We start from the raw sequence: 20,779 nt of genomic DNA, 5'->3' as shown, positions 1-20,779 counted from the left end.
TTTGTTCTGCCGCTCCAAACTAGAAATGATTCAATTATGCATCAGCCCACCCCTTCCCCAAAACTAAAACCTCTCAGATACTGAACTCCCTTCAATACAGGTTTTAAATAGAAAGGGTAAGTAGGGTAAAGCTGGTTGTGGGAGTTACTTTATCTTCCATATTTTCCATAAGATAATTCCTCTGACCTGGTCAGATTCTGAGGTCCCTGTCTGTGTTTTCTGCTGCTGGGAGAGGCCAGTGTTCTTGGTCTCTGTGGATGATCAGGGGTGGGAAAGGGAGACACTTCTGTACTGCAGAGTTCTCCTCCCTAACTGTGGGTCTATCTGCTACTCTGTTGAGATTTGGTGAATGCAACAGATGCTGTTTTAATATAAGGGTTCAAATTTTATCTCACATTTTATATTAAATAAAAGGGCCTAGTTTCACTGAAGCATGGTTATGTGAAAGCATTACATGACTGTTCATCTTATGCAAAATACATAACAGATACTCCTACTAAGCAGTTTTGCAAACTTGGTGACAAGATTATTGTTATTATTTTACTGCAGACTGTTTCCTTGATACTTATAATATGTTCATCCTTTTTTTCAATTTTGTCCTGGTGTTCTAAAATATTAATGTTAAAAACAAAATTGGAAATTTGAGCTCCATTTCTGTATTGTTTTTAAATATGCTAGTTTGCATCCAGAAAATTTACCCCAGCAATTTGACTCCAGCATCAGAGCAAGCAACGTAACATTTTTGGAAGTGGAGAGCTTTGCTTGTCACAAACATGAAAGCAACTCTTGGTTGGGTATGTTGGAAAACAACAGACATGAAAATTAGAAGTGAGGAGCTCACTTCAAAAAAATTTGGCAACTCTAAGAAAAGTGAAAAGTATTTTTCAGTTTTAATAGCATGATAGCAGTATGTCACTGGAGGTCTGTATTCCTCCCAGAATTTCTGTGATGCATACTGATATTCCCTACAGATGTCCATCACTTAGAAAGTAGCTGCTTTCCATTATTTAGTACATGCTTTATGAATACTTTTGTAAGTCAGATTCTCCTCAAGAGAAACACCCAGTTCTTGCAGAGGTGCAAGAGTTCAGCTGTGGGCGACTGCAGCCCACGCTGGCTTTTGAAGGTGACTTGCAAAGAGGACTTCAGGATCCAGTGTCTTTCTCGGAAAGCTGCCACCAGCACTCGGAAGCTTTGAGAAATGCAATTTCACCTATGGGACAGGAGCATAATCCCCAAGGTATTAAAAACCATTTCATCATAAACACCATGCCACAGCATCTACACCACTGACATATTTATCCTGCTTGGGTTTAACTTTTCATGTGGCAAGAGCTAAATTTGGCTATTTTCATATTTTAAAATTTTCATCCTTTAAAACATGCTTTTATCTGGACTTCTCAAACCAGCTGCTCAGTGGAGTGACCACTCCATGCCTGGTGACTGTACTAATGCTTTTAAGGCTCTTAGGTGTCCTGTGCATTTCTTCTGCCCTGATGTCCTCCACTGCACAGGCATAGCCTGTTCCTTCTCATCATTTTCTGTTTGCTTTCCAGCTTAGTTTTCCAATATATCGCTCCTTACTCTGATCAAAAGGATTAACAGAGCTAAAAGGCTTAACAAAAGAAGACATTATATATGGCACAGGGTCGCTGGTGCCTGTGCTGTGGACACTGTAACCACTCTGTTTAAAAATGTCCAGCTTTGGAACAGCTCATTATTATTTTCAGGTGACTGCTAGATCCTTATGTATTTTGTAAGAAAGTGTTGAAACCCTCTTTAGATCACTGCAAGACAGATTTATCTTGAGTAATCTTATCCATCTAAAAGTTTCGGACTATATTAGGCCCATACAGTTCTCAGGGAGGAGAGGAGCAGGCAGTGATATGATAATACAAAAAGTCCAGATTGCTCCATTCTCTTTGTCTTTAGAGCAGGAGCTGAGGGTGTTATGCTCAGGTCTGGAGCTTGTGCTGTGCCCTCTCCTCGGGGAGGGGGAGATCTTGGGAGAAGATGCTGTGGCACAGTTCCCATCTCCCCCCAGGTAGTGCAAGGATCAAACTCTGCTTCTAAATACAGTCTAAGAGGGATTTAAATGACATTGGCCCTAGGCCCAGTCAGGAATTTAATTCCTTTGGATTTATGTATGGATTTTATTTTACTAAAGCTATTTAGTGCAAAGCATTAGGTAATGCAGCCTGCTTTGGAAATTTAGGGCTTGTGGGTTTTAAGAATGTCCAGCAGAACAGTGAAGTCCTCACTTTACGAACATAACAGTTTTAATGCAAGGAAAAAGGGAAACATTTGGCTGCTGGACAGAGTTATTTCCTTGCACTGCCCCTGGTGCTTGGCAAGCATAGTTTTATAACCAGGTGAAACTCATCCTAAGTATCACAAGTGCTGGGAGAAGGTTGGTGACCCAACAGCTTCCTTTCATTCAGCAGCTGTCTCCTAAGGTCAAGGCATCCTTGATAAGGCTTCACAGGACACCTGCAAGCTTGTGTTGTATGACAGTGAGGAGCAGTAGTGCTGTCCCACTAAGAGCTATGGCACCAGCACAATACCTCTTCACTGATGCTGAGTATGAGACCTCTACCATTCTGCACAAGAGTTACCAGATTTGCTGATAATTCAGCTGAGAAGTGCTAAGGTTTTGCTGCATTCAGAAGGATGAAATGAAGGAGGGTTTATATGTTAAGCATATAATGCTAAGACAGAGTATAAGAAAGGACCTCTTCTAAAGGAACAACAAACAAACAAAATAACTAGTGCTACTGGTTTAAGTTACGAAAGTTTTCATCTGTTTCCCTCAGGTAACTGCAAATATCACCCATTTCCTCGGAATTCTTAATATAGTTACCTGTGAATTACTGAATGTTATACAAACTTATCTACTATATTTTCATCACAGCTGCCCTACCAGGGGTCTGTTGCAGACTCACCATTAAGCTCTCAGGTTCCCTGGTTGTAATGAATAATGACAAAAAAGTTCCACTGTTTCTGAAATGCACCAAAAATGAATGGTTGAGGGGTGATACTATGAAAAACAAAACCATGCAAATGTTCTTGAGGTTGTTTTGAAAGACTTATTGATGTGAAATTCTCAGTATTTTAATTATTATTCAAAATGTACCTTGAATCCCATTATGATTTTCCAGTCACTAAAGGATCAAGTCTAAGCATCGCATGGGCACAGAATTAACAAAAGCTCTGTGGGAAGAGGTTTTTCACAGCCATGGGTGAATATTAGTCATACTTGCATATTCTTATTTCCACACACCAAAGGTCTCAGGAGACAAAGAGCTGTGCCTTGGATGGTTTTGAAATCCATCAATCTCCACCGGTCCTGAAAGGACCCCTCTGAGTGGAAAGGCTTTTTGCCCACGCAAGTATCACAGCACTTCAAGGGGCACACGCCTTCAGGTACGTAACACTATGTTTTCCAAAGAACATTTCCCTGAGGTAAGAAGAAAAGTACAGCTCTTGTATCCAGTATTGCATGAAGTCTACTCCTTTGCAGGAAAACAATCTCCTTCTCTCTTTCCAAAACAAAAGTATAATTGAAAATTACATTATTACCAAGAATGAGTAGGATAGACAGCACACTTTTTTTATTGCCATTTACGTGTAGTTTAAATCCGGACTCATCTATTAGCTTATAAATTATTTCCATTTATTAATATAAACAATATTTCTTGACTGCTTTCCCCAACAGTGACACACAGGTTGGGGTTTTTTTCTATAAATCAATTACACATACATCAAAATAAGGTAGGTTTTCGTATTGTGAGGCTATGCAGTTCACGTACAAATTGTGCTTTTGCCATTTTTCTTTTACAGCTGACATTTTTGCTCCTGGGTTCTTGCTCTTCTCAGATTTTTGGTGGCGATTGATTTTTTTTCACTCGGAAAGAAGCTGAAATACACAGCAGACCTTTTCCTGTCTAAATTGCACAGCCAGTTTGGATCAGAAATAATAAAGGGCTGTTCACAACATTACTTTAGTAGACCTTGCTGGTGAGGAGAAAATGTGCCTAACAACGAATACTTAACGAGATTTGATTAAAGCTTGCCATCGATTCCTTGCCCTAAATGTTATGGGTTGTGAAAGTACATTAGCACCAGAGGATATAGCTTTTTAGGCCCATCCTTGCACAGTAAATGCTATGGCTGGATCCCAGATACCTGGCAGCACTCCGGTATGAGTTTGTGCTAATGACAGTCAGTGCTGCCAAGGGCTGGACCCAGACATGGACCTGGATCTGGACCCAGAACCAGAACCATCACAGTGCCGTGGGTGGCCAGTGCTCATGGGATGAGCATGTGGACAGACACCCTGTGTCTTGCCCCACAGCCCCACCTGGGGTTATGGCTTGAAACAAGTCACTAATTATTTCTGCTGCAGCTTCCCCAGCTCTTGCCTTTTACCAGATGCTTTCAGCAATATGTGAATACTATAGATGGGCCCAATCATGCAGAATTGCAGAGACCACTCAAGACCAGAGACCTTGCAACCTCTGAGTATTGGGTGGGCATGGCAGGCCACAAAAGCCAACCAAAACACCCTTCAGCCACACAGCCAGCAGGATTTCCCTATTTGGTGTCCTGTGCCAGGGACATACAATCCTTTTTCTCTGTGTGAAATCGTAATATTTTCTGTACAAACCCCATCTACTAAGGTTCAGGAAAACCCAGAGAAACCTCCTCCCCACAGATCCCCAGGGCTTTAACATGCATTGGTGGCCAGAAGCCAAGTACATTCTGGGGAGTAGAAGCAAACAGCTGCTTTTCAGACTCTTCCCAACACAGTTTTAAGACTTGCTCCATGCAGTTATTACTAGCATGCTCCAAGCTCAGCTTCCAGCCTTGGCATGAACAGGACCTATTAGCCTGTTTTCCTAAGGAGACATTATGCACTGTGATCATTAATATTTTTTAACCCATTGGCCAACTTCAATCAAACGTAGCAGCCAGGCAGCAGCCTTGGAAGACCCCCAATTCCTTCAAGGTTCATGAACCATATGTGTGGCTGGGACAGTGGAAATGAAAGGCAAAGCAGGCCAACCTGTATGAGACCTCAGAGAGCACAGTGAGACTGAGATGCTGTGGATGACCTGCTCCAGGAAAGCTTCGCAATGTTTTTCCATCTGCATGGACAGAGGAGTGTCCAGAGGGAAAGCAGATTTCAGTACTTCCAGTGTCATTTTTTTATAGCAGTATCATGAACTTACACTCTCTGTCCAATGTCTCTCTGTTGGAAGCAGCCCTTGCTGCAAGACGAAAACAGAGAATTAGTTTTGTGAATGTCAGAAGCCTCTCAGAGGGCTTCTCTGGTGCCAGCTGCAGTTCTACCCCTTGGTCAGAGGGACAGCTACATCCAGCCAGGCAGTGAGGAAAATGAGGAAACTACTGATCTCTATTTGAAAAAGTGCCTTTGTTCAAAGCAGTGCTTTTGCCATGAGCACACGTGCCTGCAGGGAGCTTCCTTCAGGCACTCAGCTGTAAAATGAGGCCACAAGGGCAGGCACAGAAGGACTGCAAAGTCCCCTGGCTGTTTCTTTGAATGGCTGCCTTAACAAGAAGGTACAATGACAGCCTGTGCTCATAGACACTTCGAAAACCAGCCAGCAGTAGCTTCCTCACTGGATTTTTTTTTAATCTCAACTGCACATTTTTAAACAGAAGATTAGCATGTCTCCTGTAATAGCAGCAGTTTTGCTGCAGTGCTCCAGCAGAAGGCAGCTAAGGAGGACATGGAATTTGCAAGAAGTCCTTCCTCAGGACTGGCCTCAAAACAGATCATAGAAAGCTGTGCTTCTTCACTGATGCAGGCTAGAGCAACCTAATTAAAGATGCCAGAAGTTATTTCTAGTAACAAAGCCAACAAACACTCTTCTGAGTGATTAGCATTTTTCAGACTCATTAAGAAATAAAAATAAAAAACCCTTATCCCTTTCTTTTGGTTCAGTGCTGCAATGTTTCCCTAAGGCAGAGGCCAGCTAAAAAGAGGGGCTCTGAGAGATGTGCAAAGATAGCACTATTGTCAACCAAAGAAACCTCCTTCAATTATTCAGAGCATCTGCTGTTCTCGAATTTCTCATTCTTAGAGCTCCAGCTAAGTGGCGCATTTGGCACTAGTTCTTATTAACTCACAGGACAGCACAAGTAACAAATGTATGTACTAACAGGAAAATTCATGCTCAAAGTGAATATTGTGGTAAGAAGTTTCCATACATATTGCAAACTATCTGCCACATACATATTTTGGAAGAGTAGGGAACTTCATATGGAAAAGGTGAATTTCATCCTAAGTAGACAGGAAACAAAAGTGTTTCTATTTTTCTCCCTCATTAACAGCCACAAAATTGACCAAAATACTCACAAATGTGCAAGTACTGAAAACCAGTAAACATGGCGTACAGTCAACTGACAACTAGAAAAATCCGTCTTTCTGGTACCTACCAGTAACATTTTGCGTGTGAAAGGCACACCAGAGTTGAATTCATGGCAAAACAATATTTAAGAAGGTAGATGTGAGAGCTTCATGTCTATTCCACAATGCTATAAGTTCAAAAAATTCAAACAGACCTTGTTATCTCCTTGGCTAAAGTAGGATACTGAAATGGCATGAACTCATTGCAGAGTTGACAAACAGCATGCTCATTTTATCATATTAATCCTTTTGCAGGGTATTCCTAGTGGCATTCTCATTCCAAGAGCCCTTTTACAATGTATCACCTTGATAGGGGAGAAGATGCTTCATTTGGCTGGCCAACCCAGCCCATCTTCCCAAGCCATTGCATTGCATCTCCTCAGGAGTGATTAGACACTACAGCTGACTGAACCAAAGCAATCCCCTCTGTTTCCTCAGCTGTCACAGATACATTACCCTTCCTGGGTCTCTGCAGAACTGCTGGCAGCATTTCTTTCCAAGGTGCCAGCTGAAAGGGAACCTGAATAAATCAGCTAGAAGTGGCTGGTCTCCATATATATGGTCTGTCAGGGAAGGCAAGCAAACTACCTCCAGTAAAACCACGGTGAAATGGTGAATAATGTATCACAGCAGCTTGCAGTAAGGCTATATATACATTTATATACGTGTATGTATATGTGTATATATATACACACAAAATGTACATCAGTGATGTGCATGGCTTCTAACCAGCCAAAGGAGTGGTCAGGTTGAGTGTTGTATGCACTGTGATACTCCACAATCCACCGATCTGGTTACGTTCCTTTCAATCAAACTTTTTTGATTCCTGCAGCTGGTCAAAAAAGAGGAGCGAGTATTATTGTGCATTTTTCCATATTCCCCTTTCACCGCACAACCCATCCTGTCTTACGACTCTCTTGGAAAAGTGCAAAAGTGCTCAGCCGTGTTAGGAAGGGCGCCTTTCAAACCCTGGGGCCGCAGGGCTGTGCTCGGCTGGGGCTGCTGGTGCCACAGAGCCATGGCCGTGCCCTCCGCAGCCAGGCTCGGAGCCCTGGGCAGGGCAGGAGGGCTCAGCCATTCCATGGTGGAGCGATGGGTTCCGGGCACTGAGGGCAAAGGAAAGGGTAGGAAAGGGGTGGGAAGGTGCGCGGGGAGCCGAGACGCGACACTTACTGCAGAAGTGCCTCCGCCTGAGCCTGCAGCGCCAGAGCCGTGTCCGCACCCAGTGCAGGCACGGGGACAGGTCCATGGCTCCGCTGGCCGCCCTGCCCCGCCGCCACCGGGCACGGCCTGCTCCCCGCCGGGCTAACCTGCGGCAGCCCCCGGCCAGCCTCCGGGCCGCCGGCAGGATGCGGCGGGCGGCCACCGAGGCCCTGCCGTCCCTTTGTCGCCATGCCATGTTTTATGCATGAAGGTAATTTCATCCCCATTCTCTGCGCCTGGTGTCTACGTGAGCTCCTGCGACGTGGAGGAGCCGCGGCGTTAGTCCCTGGGGAGAGAGAGCAGCCCTCCCGGGGCGGGGGAAGGTGCCCATGGCAGGAATTGGGCCTTTTCCAGCCTCTGTGCAATGGGGTGACCTTCAGCCATCTCTAAGTCTGCAGGTGCTGCGCTGAGGGGACCCTGGAGCGAGGGTTCCAAGGGTCCAAAGATAGCCAAAGATACCAGGGAGTCTTGCAGAAACCCATGTGCATGTTGGTCATAAAATCATGGCCCGCATTTGACACTTCAACCCCGCTGCTGCCTTGTGAGGAAACAGGAGTGCTTGAGGGCAATGCAGCTTTAGCATGTCCATGTCAGTGCTGCACTGGTAGGGGTGCTCAGCATTTCTCACATTCTAATTTCACTCTTACTGTTATACAGTAATTCCCAGACTGTGACTTGCAGCCCTGTCACTGCTGCCTGAGGCATGTCTTCTGTAATGTGACTAATAGGCCCTTCTCCAATGAGTTCACAGAAGCACAGAATTTCCCAGAATAAGCTGAGTTGGAAGGGACCCACAAGGATCATTGAGTCCAACTCCGGTCCCTACACAGGGATCATCAAGTTCAATCCCCAGCCCTGCACAGGATGATCTCCAGAAGTTACACAATGTGCCAGAAAGTATTGTCTAAACATTTCTTGAACTCTATCAGGCTTCGCGCTGTGACCCCTTTCCTGGGGAGTCTTGTCCAGTGCCCAAATGCCCTCTGGGTGAAAGAGCTTTTCCTAATATCCAACCTAAACCATCCCTGACACAATTTCAGGCCATTCCCTTGGGTCCTGTCACTGGTCACCCCAGAGAAGAGATCAGTGCCTGCCCCTCCTCTTCCCCTCACGAGGAAGTTGTAACTGCAATGAAGTCTGTCCTCAGTTTCCTCCAGGCTGAACAGACCAAGTGACCTCAGCTGCTCCTCATTCAGCTTTCCCTCAAGGCCCTTCACCATCTTCATTGCCCTCCGTTGGATGCTCTCTAATAGTTTCATATCTTTGTTATATTGTGGCACCCAAAACTGCCCCCAACACTCAAGGTGAGGCCACCCCATCGCAGAGCAGAGCAGGACAATCCTCTCTCTTGCCCAGCTGATGCTGTGCCTGATGCCCCACCATGCTGGCCCACCTGGTTCCCAGGGCACTGCTGACTCAGATTCAACCAGGACCTCCAGATCCCTTTTCATGGCACTACTTTCCAGTATCTCATTCTCCAGTCTGTACATACATTTGGCAATTTAGGCCCTGTTCTCATACCTGTAAACTTTGCCTCAGCAAATACATTTGTGGGGTTTACTTAAAATGTTCCCCATGTCACAAGAATGAGGTTCACACATACACACACACGCGCACACACACACACACACACACACACACACACACACACACACTCACACTCACTGCACAGCCTTTACCAGGCAAGAGCAAAGCTAAGACATGGGTCTGGAGTACATAGGCTGTGTTGCAAATGAATAGGCTGTATCCTACCCAGCAGGATTTCGGAAGCTTTTCCCTTGCCAAATGCACCTGAGACCACTGAAGGCTGGACTCTGGGACAGCAAGCCCTGCCACATGCACCAGTGTAACTGGAGAGTGGTGGATGGCCACGTTTCAGGTTTCCTTGCCATTTGAATCTCACAGTAGGGTCATCCAAAGGGCCATCGTTGATTTTTTGGTCTTGACATAGGCAGGTAAATCTTGTGCTTTCAATGCAATGATAGGTTAAACCCAGCAGATGCATTTGAGCTTCATTTTAAAGCTCTTTTGATTGATTCTTATCAGGACTAAATGTAGTATTTTGAATTCCTATTGGGAATATGAAAAACTCATATGTGTTATTTGCCCCTGAAGGTTGTGTTAAAGCCCAGGCGTAGTTCATCCACACTGAGAATTCACACCGGATTCTGCTTGACAACCCCAAACAGCATAGAGATTTAAAACCAACCCCACAAATCACTGTCAAATCGAGACATGAAATTCCACAGGCACTCATTACATTTTGCCAAGCAACAGTCATGTCAGATTATTCATTTGGAGCTGATCAGAAATGAAAGTAATGGATGGTGCAGAAATACTTTGAAAAATATGAAGAATTTATGTTGAGTCTTGTGTCGTGCATTTGGAGACTGGTCAGAGTGATTTGGGCACATACTGTGGTGGGCAACACTGCTGGTGAAACAGGGAGCAGCTGACCCAAGCTATGTTCTCCCCCGAATTGCTCACAGTATTTCAATGGGCACCATCACCTCTTTCTCCTTCTGTCAAGAAGGACTCATCATATGATGCTTAGGTCTGCTGAAACCATGGCTGTGCCAGAGTGAAAGGGATTCCTGGGTCACCATGTCCAACTTTAGCTGCTTTGACAATCCAGGCATATTTCTGGTCTTTAATAAATTATATCTCAGAATTAGCCTTCCTGTCCTCTTTTACTTGAGGAAGAAGGAAATAGGAGTGGAGGGGACTTCAGGTGGTGAGAAATCACTTCTTTATTAGAATTCAGCTCAGCTGTGATCTCAGTGTCATCAATTACTTGCACTGATGCTGATGCACATAATTTACAGCAATAAATGAGATACAACAGCAGGTATGTGTGGGCTGGAAATAGAAATGAGATCTGAAACAAGAAAGGTATGATGGCTTTGGTGTATTTTATGCTTTAATAGTGCTTATAATTGACTTTTTAGAACCATACCGACAAATAGAATAATGTAAGAGATGGGCTATGTAGGATTCAATTTTGCTTGTTTAAGGAAAATACATTACAATGACAAGTATATTTGTGCTGATGATAGCTTGTTTTCTTCAGTATTTGATGTTTGTCCTCCTCCCTTTTTTTTTCCTTTATTAACTACAAACACACCTAAACTTAGAACTAGCTGTTTGTAGATATATTTTTTCCTTAGAATGGGCAGAAGTCATAATTTTTATACTTGGTTGGTTCCAATTCAGTACTTTTTTTTCATTACATTCTGTGTGATTTGCGTGCAGTCCTCTGGCACCAGAGTGCAAAGGAGACATTCAGAAAAGCCAAATTATGCACATCATTTTTGACACCACCACCCCTTCAATTTTCCTCCTGTAAATGAATGATGACATGTCAGAGTCACAAGGCAGGGCACTCAGTACGTGTGTTTTTCTGCATTTTCCTTTAAAATCTTGGTGGAGAGGAAGAGACATGCAGTTGCACAGAAGAAAGAGGAACTGTTGAGCTGTTTTGTACCCAGTCATGGTGCTCCTGTAGCTCCAACCTGCAAGAAAAACCTTGGCAACAGCTAATGAAGGCATCAGCCAACAAAAGCAACATCTTTTAGTCATCACAGAGTTCCTAAGGTTAAATATAACTGCTCAATCTGATGCTTGCCATTGACCTCCCCATGCAATGTGCTAATCTAGCAGCTGCTGCTATTCCTCTGGAAAGACAGAGGCCCCCTGCAGATCATGATGACCACAAATTGATGCATCAAGCCCTGACATGTGGCTCTTCTATTTTCTTCCTTAACATGCTGCTGGTAAACAAACACAGTCCATGAAACCTTTTCCTCAGCAGAATGAACCTGTTGTGGGGTTGTGTTCCCCCACCACTCCAAAAGGCTTTGAGATACTCTGCCTGCAATATAAGCAAGAATATTTGAAGTTAGCAAACCACAAACCTGCTAAATGCCAGAGCATTGTACTCTGGCATGTCAAATTTCTATTTTGTTGTACACTGGTATTCAAGTATTGTTTAATACTTGAAAGCAGTTGATGTAGTGATGTTAGTGGTTGTCAGGAGTACACAGTGCACTCAGAGATAGAGGAAGGAGCATTTCGGAGAACGCTTCCACTTAAACTACTCACTCCTTATGCTTCAGCAGAATGATTCAGTGAGTTAAATCACTGGCTAACGGGATTTATAAATTCTGTAGGGGGGAAAATGGCAGGATTGCTGGCTCAGAATACAGCCCAGGCCACTCAGCTCCCATACTGCAGTGCAGTGCTGTGCTCTTCTTGTGCCACCTACTGACCAGTTCCTCCTGGCGTTCAATTCAGAAATGGAACATCTTCTAGTTTATTTTTAAATGTAAGTATTTGATGTTGGATTTTGCCCAAGCAATTAATAGCTAGTGAATGCAGTAAGTTTTCATATCTTGATAACAAGTTCTAATTTAGAGCTGAACCACCCTATCCTGCACTAGTTGGCTCAGTGCAAGGAGGATGGGATGGGGTGGGATGGGATGGGATGGGATGGTCTGTGTTATCCAGCATGTCAGGTCCGACAGTGCTTTCTCTCTTGAAATATGTAATTCCCTGCTGAAATCATTATGATTGCCCAGATGTTCAAAATCAGAAGCTACGTGGAGATTTTGCCCTCTGTCCATAGGTGCATTCTGGAACATCTGATCTACGGCAAGGGGTTGACCTCTCATTCCCATATCAGGGAGAGGTATTGAAATGCAGCCTTCAGGTCCTCACCCATCCTCTGTGTTAATAGAGAAGCACTTTTCTTTTGGCTCTCCAACCCACTGAAATTTGGAACTACCCTGCAGCATTAAGAAAATACTTTAAACTTTTTTTTTTTTTTTTTTTAATTTTTATTAGAAGTCAAGGCAATGGCTAAATGGATGTGTGTGTTTCCTGGAACATTTCTGAAATGCTTAAAAGTGGAAGACACGTACTCTGTTCCTGCGAACATTTAGCTGTAAAGCTGCCCATTTGCATTTATCTTGCACAGGTAATGTTGACCTAACACTGAGCTGCTCTGCCAGTGGTAAAACAGGAACTTAAACAACTGTAGTAGGTTCAGTGTTAGTATTGCTCTGCGAATGTTTGTGATAGCCACTGTCTTCCTCACTCTGGCTGTGGCAGCTTACCTTCTGAAGCCTTCAGGTTAAAAAGAGTGATTCCAGCCCTCATAAAATCCTGACTGAAACCTGTAAAGAGTAGCACGTTGATAGGACAAGGCTGGGATTTGGAATCGTATATGACTGTGGCATCAATAAATAATTTCTCCACAACGGTACCATCACTGGACCATGGAGGCTGTAGGAAATGCCCCATCAGAGCAGGTGGTCATTGTTCTAGAGCTTCTCACAAGGAAAAGTGTGGTCAGAACGACACTCTTTTCTACATATGATTTAAAATGACCGCTTTGCTCTGGGGCCAAAGCAGCCTTGACCAGGCCAAGGCCTGATGGTGGAGAAATTGCTTCCAGCTGCAGTTTTTTACCTCCCACTTGTGTTCTTCTCCAGCTGCACATTTCAGTGGGGCCACGACCTCAATGTGTATTTTAAAAAATATGTGGAAAATAAGCTTTCTGTTTTCTTCATTGCTAAATGGGCTGCCTCTTGCAACTCTTTATTAAATGGGAAGATATGACAGGCTTATTCATCCTATACTAAAAGCATGATGTAAATTTCATATACTCTTTAAAAGGGATGACCTTTTAAAAGAGACCATGGATAAATTTTGCATTTGGGGCCACAATATTTTCTTTCTAATTATTTAAATTTCAGTATGTGAACTTAATTAATGCTTTCTTCTTGCATTTTACTTGTTGGCCTGAAGGCAATTTCTTCTAAAATTAATTGGATTAATCATGCCAGAAACCTCAACTGGATGATCACATATATACTAAATATTTTTAGAAACAATTTCAAAGATTGGCAAGCATTTGGATTTTGTTGCCAATAACAGTGGCACACCACTGTACATGGAGAAATTTTTTTGGGTAGCTATGAAAGATTTCTGTGCTCAACTATCCAACAGGACATGCCACAAAGCATCAAACATTTAGGAGTTAGAAATCATCTAATACTTCCCATCTAATACATACATAGATTTGAGTCAGAAACGCTGTAGGAAGCTCACCTCTGGAAAAAAAAAAAGCTTTCAAACTAGGTTGCTGGCCCAGAATAACAGCAGGAGACATGACAGCCATACCTCTTGAAATATTTATCTTAGCTTTTTCTCATCAAACATTGAAAATACAGCTGTACCACTTACGGGTCAATAAATAAATATTGTACTTAAGGCAAAATTCTGTTGTTTCCTTAATCTTTTCCTAAACTTCCTTGTTTCCCACTTGCAGACAGCTACCCAGTGCAGTGAAGCCAGTTCATTATGTCAGGTTTTCAGGCTATCCAGCCTTTCACAGGTGTGAGAGCTAAACCAGCTGCTAAACCCTTTCAAATGGATAAACTCAGGGTCTATAGGATACTATTTCTGCAAAGGAGGATGACTAAAATAGGAGTTACTGTGAGAGGGGGGTTCGTATGGAAGCTCCCAGTATGGCTTTACTGTAGTCTTCCTCCTTGAAAAGGTGCACCCAAGCAGAACACCAAAAAGTAGACAGCAAATTTGTGTCTGTTAAGAACCTTTGAAACACTTTATTAGAATGTTTTTATTAGATAAGTAGATTTCACTCTAAAGGCCTCTTAATTGAGAATAAGTATGATTTTAAGTGCTACCCATTCCCAAATTTATTGAGCTGCTTTCAGTATTTTTCTTTGAAGCTTGCTCCCTTACTTACTCTTTTGAAGTATCGTTCCTGATAGCCTTGTTAATCAACTCATCTGTTAATTTCATCTCAATTTTCCTGGGTTTTGCTGTACTCTGTATTGTTGTAACTATTTTTTCTCTTCTTATTCTTTTTAAATAGAGGCTTATTGTTAACACATTTTTATTATTCTGCTGTTTTCTCTTTACCTTTTGACAACCGTGACTCCAGTACCAAACACAATGCTTCAGGAACTTCACAGGCCAGAAATGTATGTCTTTCTTTTGTGGAATTATGCTTTTGCAAACACCATGGTATATCGTCCCATATCACAAAGGAAGCTCACACCCTGTTTGCATTTCAGTCTTCACAATTGACTTTCTGTAAGTAAATTTATTTCCTTGGATTCAGATTTCATATTTATATAACAGTGATTATTACTATGCTTCAAGAAATGTTAATAATATTCCATAGAATAAGGAATGGTTAATTATCTCCTGCAGTTATAGCATTCCTGTTTACCTTAAACCAGAGAAAGAGGTAACACTTAGACTAAGATTTTTAATGATGAGTAATTTTTTACCTCCCACTACCCCTTGAGATAAATTGTCTTTTTTAATAATCCTGTTAGAAGGTACTGCTCACCTTTGGGAATGGACATAAACAAAGAATCACCAGCTCTTGCAGCTAATACTATATGGAGTCCCAATGCAGTCATTTACCTTCATGATTTCTGACTAAAAATCTGATGGAGACCCTAATGACATGACTCAAAGCTAAAGAGAAGTCTAAACCTGTATTCTAACCTATTGTATTCTCAAACAGAGGTTGCACAAGACTTAGGAGACAAATGGGTTCAAATTACTCTATAGTTTGACAGAAACTTCTCCTTCTGCTGGCTCATGACAGATGCTTTTGCTGCCTTAGAAAAGCATGCCTGATGAAACATTTCTGGGCATTGTTTCTGCCCCACCTCACTCCCTTCTGAAACAAATTACTGTATAAAAATAATCTTTTGGTCTTATTGCAGAGAATCAAAGACTTGAACTCGGTGCACTGCTGTGAAGGCACATCAATGGTCATCCAGAAAATACAAACAAATCATTGTATCTGAAAAATCATGTTTCAAAAGTAATTTGCCTCAATCTCATAAGCACATTCTTTTCCTTCTGAAATTCTGACACTTCCAGGCTTCAAAAGCTGAATATTCAAAATTACGTTCCAAATATTTGTAATAAAATCACAAGAAGGGGCATCCTGTGTCTCCAGCAGAGTGACAGCACTTGCATCATGATGTAAATAAACTGTGAGTTAGGCCTGAGCTTCTCTTCAAAATGAAGACACTGATCACAGTTTTATTGAAAGGTTTCTGGCCCAAGACTCAGTTTGACATGTCACACAGCTTGCTCAGAGAACGATAGAAAAATTGAGGTTGGAAAGGGCTTCTGGAGGGCATTTGGTATAACTCCATGTTCAAATTGGGGTCAAATGATGTTCTTCAGGCCCCTCTCCAGCTATATTTAGAAAGGTTTCCAGGGATTCAGCTAAGAAAGCAGTGCCAGGTACCTAAGGTCCTCTACCTGCATTAAATAAAGACAGCCTCTTTCAGTCCTCAAAACTAAAAATTCCTTGGTTTTGTCCTAGACTCATTTTTTGAAATGCCAAGGCTCCTCTCCCTTCAGGTTTGGCCATGACCAAAATGGTACACAACACCCATATCAGTGCACTTTCTCTGGGCTGGTCATCCAGAGGTGTTTCATCCTTTGTCCTCCTTTAGGAGCATAACCACGTGTATGTGGTGGTGCAGCCTTGGGTGCCTCCTGCTGCTGCCAGCTGGTTTGGCACAGAATCAATCCATCTGGCACCCCCTGGGCAGACTGACAGACACACGATTGTGTGTGCAATCCCCACAACTTTACAGTGACTTGGGACTCATTGTATGTGAAAACATTCACACAGGGTTGGAAACACCCAGTTCATTGCAGCTGAATAGCTGAGTGCTGGGATCAGCCTTTGTCAGGGGCTCCAGAATGTTCACTGGCTCCTTAGCACAGGTGGCTGCAGTCAGGAGAACTGATGTGATAAGTGAGTGGAGAAGGAGCTGTCATCACTTAATACAGGGAAAAAATAAGGAGAATGACATGCAAGGTGATGCACATGAGGCCTACAGAGATATTACTACAACCAACCTGAAATGTGGTTTGTGTATATTGGAACGATATATATAGAAAGGCTATAGAAAGGCTCCTGCACAAGCTAAATTCATCCAAGCTGGGAAGTCCAGGACAAGCATTGCTCTTTGCTGAGAAAAGAAGTTTGGATTAGTCTTTCAGCTCTTAAGTTTGTCAAGGTTCATTCAAAAGGGATCTTAAAATCCAAAAAGCAACAGAGCTGGGAAATCTGTGTTACTCTGACTTAATCTGTTACACAGGTTAAAGTGTCTGACATTGTCACTGTGGACAAATGGTCATTTATATCATTATAATGGTCACTCATGAAAAAGTCAGTGATTTTTTTTTTCCCTGGGTATCTTCAAGGGATGACTGTTGTGTTTTGGGAGAAGTTTTGCACTCTGCACAGGCAAAACAGACTGAGCTTGAGTCAGTTAACACTTTCATTGCCACCTCCAGACTAGCCCAGTGAACTTTTCAAGAGCAGAAAGATTTGCATTGGCTTCTTCACTCTCTTCTTTTCCTTGGGAAAAGCTTTCAGGCAATACCTGAAGGAGTTAGACATACCCTCTCTGCTCAAAATTCACCTTTCCCACTATAAAGTACAAATCATTCTCATCTGACATCACCTAAACTCAGTGGATGGGCAGGAATGTCTGTTTTTTCCGTTTCACTTTTGTCTTGTGTTCACAGCTCACATAATTGGCTTTAACCCATGTTGCCCACTTGACATTTGTGCCTACCTGATATTTCTTGTCCGCTATGTAGACATGGAGGACATGAGGTGCTGCCTAAATACCTTTGAATGTTTTGTTAGTACAAATTCCAGCACACTGAGTTCCTAGGAGATGGTGCAATTTAAACAATAAAAATACCACATAGGAAGGAATACCAGGTTGGAGTGAGGGGTGTTTCAAGCCTATTACACTTTCACTTTCTTGAGCTAAAAATGTTTTAAGTCCCTTTTTTTGCTAGCACACAATCAAGAAACCATTTAAAGAGAATCGCAAAAGTTATTTGTTAAGTTTTATGGTGGAAGCAGAAACAACATCCTGTCCCCAGATTATGATGCCACTCTCACACATTTCTTCTGCTGCCTAGGTCAAGGTCTGTCCTGGAAGGGTCTGACAAGGGGCTGGGGACCCACGGCTAATAGAAAAGTCCACTGGGAGATCATCCTACTCCTGCTTGACCAGTTCTTGCAAATGGTTTTGTGGAGAAAAAATGTTCCTCAGGCAAAGGACTAGGAGTGAAGTGTTCCAGTGAGATGATCCTTGAGCTAACTTCTCCCTGAAGGACAGTCTGGCAGGAGTGAACAAACCCTGGGAGACAGGAAATTCAATCGTTCTTAACCATATAAAAACATAAATGCACAAATCCCTATTTACACTGATCTTTCTTTGGCTCTCCAAAAGTTAAATAAATGATGGTCAGAGAAAACTTAGCCCTATGGCACATGGCCACGTGATTCAAAATGTACTAAGATTATTTTTATTTTAGCACTTTACGGCCACAAGGTGTCATTCCTTACTCACAAGAAGAACTAGTGGCTGGTGTACTGTTCTCAAGCAGCGCTGAAGCGAAGTTTATGGCTCCTCCAGGAGCAAGAGCAGTTAGGGAAAAAGGGAATGAAAAGCCAGTAAATGCAAAGGACAAGCATAAGGCTCAACTGCAAAGTCTTCTCCTTTCACCTTGTAAGGAGATCACATACATGCTTTGTAGTATTAGATACACAGCTGCCCCAGCATAGCTAATGGATTAAATCAAAATTCAATTCCCTTATTATTTTCCTGCAGTGTTTCAGTTTTGATGAGATACGTCAAAAAGTTGCACTCTCCTCAACGCATTTCTACTTAATGAAGCTGTGGAAAGGATCAGCAAAAAATAAGAAAGCTTTAGACACATCCCTAAACACTTAACACTTCAGAATAACAAGTGACAGAAGAAAAAAACAGTGATAAAAAAGGAAAAGTCAGGCTTTCAAAAAGCTCAGCATTTACCCATCTGTTAAATAGCCAGATTTTTAAACAGTGCTTCAGTAATGAAACATCTTCTTGCCAACTGATGCTGTATAAACAGCATTTTTGTCCTCAGAAAACCTAGCAAAACACTAACAGTCCAGCTGAAATATAGCAAAGACCTTTTTCCCTTTTACCATAGCTAATGGACATTGAATTCCCTTTGGATTCCCCAGTTTAACTCCGTGTGCTCCGAGTGGCAGTTCAGCATTCAAGTACCGACACTGAGTGCTAGCAGGAGAGAATAGCGTTGATTTGCCAAAGAGGAAAAATACAAATTACATGGCACGTGTAATTTAGTGGCATTCTGAACTGTCTCTTTCAGTGCTGCTATACATTTTTCCCCCTGTGAGCAAACTCATGTCTGAATATGCATGAATTTATGTTCCGCGGTGTCCTCTTAGGGAGGAGGGAGGCATTTTGGTCTTCCTTTAGGAAATTCTTACGCATTTGAAAAAAGCTGTAAAGGGAAGAAAAATTCTTTCTGTCCAGTCCACAGCAAAATAGTCTCTTAGAGCATTCACACTCTGAAAACTGATTAAAGATGGTGTGTTTTCACTTGAGTAGGTATCTCCTAACCTTAGTCAGTTAGTCCTTGGTGCTTTTCACGTCTCTTAGCACTCCTCTGCAGCACTTGCCGCCATCAGCTCTGCGGTGAGTTCCCCCATGTGACGGTATTAGAGCCACCAGATAGAGCAAGCTGTCACTGATAGCGTCAGCTGATGGCCACGCGGTCACACAGGCACAGCCAGAGCCCAGAGCTTGTCAGCACCACCCTCGATTAGCAGCGTCAGTCCAGCTTACGGTGGAAGAAAGCCAGCTCAGCTGCTGGAGACTTGACTGAGTTGGCAGCTCAAAGAAACACTTTCTCTCTCAAATCAAGCCTATTTCATGGGGAAATCATTGTTACACAGAAAACATTGCAAGCTCTGTGAAAGGTCTCTAGGGAGAAGCTGCACTTCACAAGGGAATTAGCATAAACTAGGTTGGTCTTCCAAGGGAATAAGGAACAAATGATAATTTAATGCCCTTGGAAAAAAGGAAAGGAGGATTGTAAGTCTTCTGAAGCAGGAAGTTGCTTCAGGAGAGATTACTTCATGTAAGTACTACAGGGAACTGGAAAGACTTCACTGGGCAGCTTCCATCCCCTGGGGTGAGCATCTCCTGCTGTTTCACAGCTCGGCAGCTTTGGCGTGTTCTGTGCTCAGTGTGCTGGCATGTGTTGCATTAAATACATTGGCAGGTATTGCATCTCCCCAGACTAACTGGTGTACGCTGTGTGCTCGTGTCCAGGCTGGTCCCTTGTGCAGCAAGGACATCTGGCACATTTTCCCTAACACAAAAGCAAAAGTTTTATGGCTGAACATCCTTGTTTTGGAAATAACAGCATCGCGGGGGCCTAATTCCTTTGCTGGGAAAGGAAATGAGTCGATGGGGTGTATGCAGCTGGCAAGAGTGAGGAGGAGTGAAGTCTTTGTGTTTGTGGTTTTCCCTCTTTTTGTTGAATCATGGCTAAATACATCAACAATACAGGACAGCATGGTACAAAATCTGAAGATCACGCTTAGGTGCAGGTAGAACGTAAATAAGGTCTGCCAAAGGTCTAACTGTATGTGTGTTCACCCTGAGATGATGACAACACACATTTTGCTCTTTAATAAAGAACATTAATTTCAGATGCTGTCTGATGTAAAACTGGAAACAGATAGTTACTCCCAGGGTAACAGTAATAAACTAAAAGTTCACAGAGCTCCTCGTTTCCTGGAAAATGTGCCTACAACACTGCCCTTGGAAAGGAGCAGTCAGCCTGATTTGTGTCAGACTGTGCTCAGCAAGGGGAGGGAGTGCCTATACCCCTCGTCAAGAGCCCTTCAAAACTCCCTGGAGAGGCATGAAGCAATTGTGGCTGGCAGACGGAGTAGAAGAAAGCTGGATCTTCTCAACAGTCTCAAAATATTGGTGGGTTTTTTCTGTCGTCCACCCCTGCCCCAAATGAATGGATTTCTCTTCTTCAAACCCTGTCCTTTGGGTGTCCTGCTATTGCTGCTGCAGATCTCAGGAGTCCTGCTGATTTCTCTGCCAGGGCTCTGACAGTGCTGAGGTGAATGCTGAATTAGCTCTTCAACTTCTATTTTCACCCAAACCCACAGTTTTCCACCTCTGCTTCCTCCCAGCCCTATCTGCAAATATTGCAGTATGCATATTTTACTGCATA

At 42.9% G+C, this 20,779-nt stretch overlaps 2 long non-coding RNA genes across 2 annotated transcripts; both read left to right on the top strand.

Annotated features, from left to right (window-relative positions):
* Positions 1-721: 721 nt before the first annotated feature.
* Positions 722-3,976, top strand: LOC146441782 (uncharacterized). The gene is made up of 3 exons (XR_014849525.1): positions 722-1,240; positions 3,286-3,423; positions 3,841-3,976. It is a non-coding gene; the product is annotated as an uncharacterized LOC146441782 (long non-coding RNA).
* A 3,541-nt stretch (positions 3,977-7,517) lies between these two features.
* LOC146441781 (uncharacterized) lies at positions 7,518-17,852 on the top strand. The gene is made up of 3 exons (XR_014849524.1): positions 7,518-7,847; positions 14,607-14,758; positions 17,648-17,852. It is a non-coding gene; the product is annotated as an uncharacterized LOC146441781 (long non-coding RNA).
* Positions 17,853-20,779: the final 2,927 nt, after the last annotated feature.

This window comes from Lichenostomus cassidix, chromosome 2 (genome assembly GCF_008360975.1).
Source record: "Lichenostomus cassidix isolate B80296 chromosome 2, HeHo_3.0, whole genome shotgun sequence".
In the NCBI taxonomy this organism is placed as follows: Eukaryota; Metazoa; Chordata; class Aves; order Passeriformes; family Meliphagidae; genus Lichenostomus; species Lichenostomus cassidix.
The sequence above is the reverse complement of the archived record's forward strand: the minus strand, read 5'-3'. Positions and strand labels throughout refer to the sequence as shown.